The sequence below is a fragment of the Dromiciops gliroides genome, chromosome 4 (assembly GCF_019393635.1).
Source record: "Dromiciops gliroides isolate mDroGli1 chromosome 4, mDroGli1.pri, whole genome shotgun sequence".
Lineage (NCBI taxonomy): Eukaryota > Metazoa > Chordata > Mammalia > Microbiotheria > Microbiotheriidae > Dromiciops > Dromiciops gliroides.
Window position 1 is genome coordinate 10,395,866 of NC_057864.1, and position 7,162 is coordinate 10,403,027.

Here is a 7,162-nt window from a genome sequence, read left to right on the forward strand (position 1 = left end):
AAAGAGAGGTTGGGGTCAAAATGTGATAGGCTTTAAAAGAAAAAGAGAGGAGTTTACATTTTAAGGACTGAAAAGGAAAAGAGATGTAGTAAAAAAAAGACCCACTAAGAGGCTGTTCTAATAACCTGGGTGAGAGGTAAGAAAGGCCTTAACAAAGATGGTAGATGCATGAGTAGAGAAGGGATCCAGACAAAAGATATCTTGTAGGTAAAAGCATCATGATTTGGCATTGAACAGATATAGTGGCTTAGTGAGAGTTAACGGTCAAGGATAATACCCAGGTTACTAACCTGGGAGATTGGATGCTGGTCCCTTCTACAGAAACAGGGAATATTGGAAGAAGGGAAAGTTTGAGGGAAAAGATAATGCATTCATTTAGAGGTATATTAAGTTTGAGACATCTCTGGGACATCCAGTTTGAAGATGTCCAATAGGCATTTGGTGACATAAATCTAAAGTTCAGTGGAAAGACTTCTCATGCTGGAACATCCCTCTGCCATGCCCTCTATTCTCCCTGTTCTCCCACTGGTGAGTTCCTTGAGAAGCCCCTAATAAGGGATTCATAGAATGCTGGCCCTAGAGGCAAGACCTGAGTTCAAATCCAACCTCAGAGACTTAACAGCTGTCTGAACCCTGGACAAATCACTTGGTCTCTATCTGCCAAAGTTTCTTCAGCTGTAAAGTTGAAGGGTTCTTGTAAGGCTCCAATGACATGATGCTTGTAAAGTACTTGGCACAGTGCCTTGCATACATCTAGTGCTTAATAAATGTTTGTTCCCTTCCTCCCCTGTCAACCCTCTCATTTTACAGACTGAAGCACAGATAGGTGAAATAACCTGTCGAAAATCACACAGCTGGCAGATATCTTTATTGGGGGGGGGGGAGATTAGGGTTAAGTGACTTGCCCAGGGTCACAAAGCTACTAAGTGTCAAGTATCTGAAGCCGGATTTGAATTCACATCCTCCTGAATCCAGGGCCGGTGCTTTATCCACTACACCACCTAGCTGCCCCCAGTAGGTTCTACTATTAATTCTCATTTTTCAGATTAGGAAACTGAGGCTGAAAGGTTATGTGACTCAGCCGGGTATTATATATGTGTTGCTAAGTTGTATTTGTCTTTGTGTTCCCCTATCCCCTGGAAAACTATTGAGATAACTCTCAATATCTGTTTTTGCTGTTGAGGGTCAGGGTGACTTTTTTTTCTTTATTTATTTTTCTTTATTTTTTATTTTATTTTATTATTTTCCAGTCACATATTTAAGGATAGTTTTCAACATTTATTTACACTGAATTTTTAGTTCCAAATTTTTCTTTTCTCCCCCCCTCCCTTCCCTCCCTCCTCCCCAAGATGGAAAGCAGTCCGATATAGGTTGTATATGTACAGTCACATCAAACATATTTCTACATTAGTCATCTTGTGAAAGAAGAATTAGAGCACAAAGGAAAGACCTCAAACAAGAAGGAACAAAAACAGTCCAAAAGTAGAAAGAGTATGATTCAATCTGCATGAATAATTCACAGTTCTTTTTTCTGGATGTTGAGAGTATTTTCTATCATGAGTTCTTTGAAACTGTTTTGAATTGTTGCACTTCTGAGAAGAGCCAAGTCTATTCAGGGTAACTTTTTAACCAGGGTCACTTTAAAGCAAATACTAGAGGACAGACAGTTATCCTGGATTCCCTGAATGTTGTTGAAGGCAGGAGAATGGACCATGTTCTTCTTTGCCACAAGTTTTGACCCCACAGATGATTAATGCAGTTGAACCTGCAGCCAAGAAGATTGAGGTTCACCTCCCACTTTTCAAATAGCTAAGAAAGGAGTGGGTGGGGAAGGGGAAAGAGAAGGGGAACACAACCATGCTTTAATATTTTAATTACATTCTTAACCAAAGAAAAATGTAGAACTCCTTTATGCACAATCGACAGTTAATGCACCAGAATGAGACATCTTTGGGGTACTTAGCCAATACTTGGGAAGGGTTGGGTTATTTTGTCTGACTATGCATGTTTGTTATAAGGATTTGGTTTTTTTTTTTGTTGTTTTGTTCTGGTTTGGTCTGGTTTGGTTTGGTTTGGTTTTTACCAATGGTGGGAAGGAAACAAAATGATTTTTTTTTATTGACTGAAAAAAATTATATGTAATTTTAAAAACTAGTTGATAAATTGTTACACTATTCATCAATACAAAAGTATGTTGGGGCAGCTAGATGGCAGGGTGGATAGAACACCGGCCCTGGAGTCAAGAGTACCTGAGTTCAAATCCAGCCTCAGACACTTAACACTTACTAGCTGTGTGACCCTGGGCAAGTCACTTAACCCCAATTGCCTCACTAAAAAAAAAAATACAAAAGTATGTCTTTGAAGAGGAAAAAATGGGGATATGTCCATAGTTCCAGCAAGCCCAGCCCTGTCACTTACTACTCACAATAATTGTTATCATCTATATAGTGCTTTGAGGTTTGCAAAATTCTTTACAAATCTTATCTCATTTTATCTTCACAAAGCCCTGTGCAGTAGGTGCTATTATTCTGTTTTTAGAGAGAGAGAAGTCTGAGGTTGAGAAAGGCCAAGAGACTTACCCAGGGTCACAGAGCTGCTAAGTGTTTGATAGTATTTGAACTCAGGTCTTACTAAATCCTAGCCAAGTCTTTTATCCACTGTATCACCTAGTTGCCTAGATGGATGATCCAGAACACGTCACCTTGTTCTTCATCTGTAAAGTGAAGGTGTTGGATTACATAGTCTCTAATTAGGTGATCTTCCAGCTCCCTCTCTATGATCCCATGATCTGAAAAATGGAGCTATCAGAATAGCTTCCTCCTAATGCTAACAAGAAAATAAAAGCTGGCTTGAAGCTGAACATCAAAAAACTAAGATCTTGGCAACTGATCCTATCACTTCCCGGCAAGTAGAGGAACAAGAAATGGAAGCAGTGTCAGATTTCATGTTCTTGGACTCATAAATCACTGCAGACATTGACAGCAGCCATGAAATTAAAAGACACTTGCTCCTTGGAAAGAAAGCTATGGAAAATCTAGATAACATACTAAAAAGTGTAAATCACCTTGCCAGAAATGGTCCATATAGTCAAAGCTATGGTGTGTTTGTTTGTTTTCCATTAGCAATCTTTGGCTGTGAGTGTTGGACTATACGGAAAACCGAGCACCACAGAATAGACACCTTTGAAACTGTGGTGTTGGAGAGGACTTCTGTGAGTCTCTTGGCTAGCACAGAGATCAAATCAGTCAATACATAAGGAAATTGTCATGCTATTCACTGGAAGGTCAAATATTGAAGCTGAAACTTAAATACTTTGGCCACATAATGAGAAGATGAGACTCACGGGAAAAAATTTTGATGTTGGGAAAGATTGAAGGCAAAAGAAGTGGATGGCAGAGGATGAGATGGATAGATAGCATTATGGAAACAATTAGCATGAATTTGGACAGATGTCAAGAGATAGGGTAGGATAGAAGAAAGCGTTTGGTAGTCATTTATCAGATTTGGAAGACATTACATCATTAATATTTCTTTATCAAATTTGGGGGATGCCTACATCATTGCCAAACTATACTACTCAAATCCTCATCTTATTACACTGGAAAAACAACATAAGACAACTACTCAGTCACAGAATGGAGGCTTAACACAAAATGGAGTTGGTTATATCCAAGCAACAAACTTATTCTCCCTACACGTGGAATTCTCTCTTTTTTCCTCTTCAAAAGTATACTTTTACCATCAGGAACAATTCTTCAGCATCAGGTGCACTGTTGGATTTCAATATTTTTCTCCTAATTAAGGATATAATTAAAATTGGATTTTATTCCCCCTCTCTCCTAATGCTATTACAGAGTCTCTTTTCAGGAGCTTGCCATTGCTTAACCCTGACGGAATCCTTGGCTAGAAATTATAGCTTGTCACTTTCCAGAATCTTCATTGGAATGTATTTCTGCAGGGATAGAACTTCATGCATATGAATGAATAAATACCAGAATAATTAATGGAGGGGCTAAGTCACTGTTGATCAGGGACTGTTTCTGAATGGGAAAGAATGCAAGTCAGGAACCTGAAGATTTCACACGGCAGGCAAAAAGAATGGGCAATGACTCTTATTTGAAAAATCATTCATTTAAATTAGGAGAGCCCTATAATAATCAGCACTATTTTTAATCAAAAGGCAATTTACATCAGGGAATAGATGGGGCCCCATGGCTCATTTTTCTTCATTTTGTTAGCAGGTAAAAGACCGAGACCTTGGAAATGGAGACTGGGTAATTTTTTAAGCTGCCTTTTTATCAAGAGCAAACAGCCCGAGCATAAACATTACTGTTCTAATAGGGCAGAGTTCACATTTCACATAGTCATACATAAAAAGAGGTCTTTCCAGAACTGAATTATTCTATCTCATTTGTTGAATCAGCAATTCATGGTACTGAAAACTCATAGTGGCTGTTGCCAGCCACAGTTTTAAGTCAGCTTCATGTTTAGCTCATTGCAATATTATGGCTTTAACCCTTCATCTGCAGTTTTTTAAAGTCATGGAGACAGAAGCAGGGAAAAGATGTCAGGAAAAGAGCATGGGAAAGGAAGCATAGAGATCTGGATCATGGTTTCAACTTTGACCAAGAGTCTTGGGACTTTGAGCAAGCCAATATCTTTCACTGAGCACAGTGCCTGTTGGCTTGACTTGATTCAGAGAGTAAGAGATTAGAGTTGGAAGGGACTTTAGACTTCCTCTATTTCGATCCCCTCATTTTACAGACGAGGAATCGGAGCCCCAGAGATGTTATTGACTTATCCAAGGTCTCACAAGAATAGTAAATAGCCCATTAGGATTTGGCTTGCTGTGTTCTTATCCACTCAGTTATCCACTCTTATCCACTCAGTTATCCACTAGAGCTGTGGGCAACTGTTAAAAGAACAACTGATATGGTATCTGTCCCCAGCATTCCATCTGAACCATGATGGGGGTTACAAGAATTTCTTCTATCCAGATCTATGAAGTCTGGCATTCTCTAACCTGCTGACCCAAGATAGAATGAAAAGCTAATTAGGTAGCATGACTTCAGACCTTATGTTTCAATCTGAGAACCATGAATCTGATAGAACTTTGCCCCTCTATTTTTAGGTTGGGAGTGAAGAAGGATTAATCGGAGACTTGACAATCACAATTTGGGAGATGATAGCCCTTGATGTGAACTTGAAGATGTAAGGGGCTAAAATTCTAGCTAGTCTGTCTAAAAATCCAATGAGTGGTCACCAATAAATTGTAAGCTTTAGCAAGAGTTAGACTTTTAAGCATTTATTAAAGAGAATAAGAATTTGGTGAAGAGAGAGAAAAAGAGGCCTAGATTCAGCCATCTATCTTGGGGAGCTACAGTTCTCCTGCTCTGCTCTCCATGAGAGTCCTGGTGAAAGAGAGCGAAGAGCCAGCCTCACCTCTTCTTCCTCCCAGAAGCAAACATCACTTCCTGACACCAAAGAAAAGCCGCATAGCTTCTCCTCATGGTGGAGCTTTCCTACAATAGCTCTCCAGCAGGTGGCATCATTCCAATAGTTACAAAAAACTCCATTGATGTCTATCATTGGATAAGTATGTATTAACTGCTGGGAGCAGCTAGGTAGCACAGTGGATAGAGCACCGGCCCTGGAGTCAGGAGGACCTGAGTTCAAATCCAGCCTCAGACACTTAATACTAGCTGTGTGACTCTGGGCAAGTCACTTAACCCCAATTGCCTCACCAAAAAAAAGTGCCTACTAGATGCAAGGCAATGAGGTAAAAGAAGGGCAAAAGACAAGATCTGATCCCAAGGAGCTCACAGTATAATGGGGGAGACAACATGCAAATATCCATGTGCAAATGGTATTGCAAGAAAATAATAGGTTTTGCCAACATCCAAAGGCCCCAGATCAAAGGGACTGATTTGGATTGACTGACTGCTGATTGACTCACTTGAAGTTGACTTGATTGAAACCACACCTACCTAAGATGCTGGCTCTCAGGGGATGTAGACTCTGACCTCAACACAGGACCACCCTCAAGTCCAGTGAACCAATGGATTTGGGTGATGCTGGCCAATGATGCCTCAGCCAGTTTATCTCTCAAACAGGCTCATGAAGGAGGACTTGAGGAAGAACCAAGACGGGCTAGGGCTCTAGGTTAGACAGGCCTTTTCTTACTTTCTAACCCAGGAGTTCCCTTTTACTGTACTTTAATAAGTGCTTAATGCCCAAAATTGGTGTTAAGCTTCTAATTTATATTAAAAACCCTCGGTAATTTTCCCTACACTTGGAGATATATGTGTGTGTGTGTATGGATAGATAGATAGATAGATATAGATATAGATATATGATAAATTGGAGATAACAGAGAGAAGGTACTAGAATTACAGGGAAATGGTAAAGGCTTCCTATAAAAGGTAGGATTTTAGTATTGACTTAGAGGAAGCCAGAGAGACCAAGAGGAAAAAATAGAGAAGGAAAGGCTCATTATTTCCTGAGGCTGCTTGTTCCATTTTCTTTTTGTTGATGGCTTTTCATGTAACATTAAATCTTCCCTTAAAAAAAACATATAAAACAAGCCAAACCAGAGTTTAGCAAGCCCAACTGATACAGACTATGTCCATCAACATATGCAGTATCCCATACCAATAGCACCCTCTTCTCTTGGATCAGACCTGGTCATTATAATCATTTAGCATATAATTATATTTCCTTTTATTGCTCTTTTCCTATTACATTTTTGTAGTCATTTTTTCTGGTTCTGCTTCCTCTAATCTATCAGGTAATATAAGTTTTCCAAAGTTTCCTGAATTCTTCACAATTTATTTCTTATGACCCAGAAATATTCCATTAGAACATGAACCGCCATTTCCTTCACCATGCCCCTGTAACTGAATTCCTATTTTCTAGGTTTTTGCTAATACAAAATGCTCTGCATTGAGTATCTCAGTATATAAGACAACTTTTTTGTCTACCATTAACCTCCCTGGGATATAGCAGTAGGATGTCAACATCAAAGGGAATGGGTACTTTAATGTCTTCTTAGGATAATTCCCAAGCATTTTCCATGTTGAGTGAATTTCTATCTCCATCAACCATTTATTAGGATTCCATGGTTTTTGTTGCTGTTGTTGCTGTTGTTGCTCAGCAGTTTCAG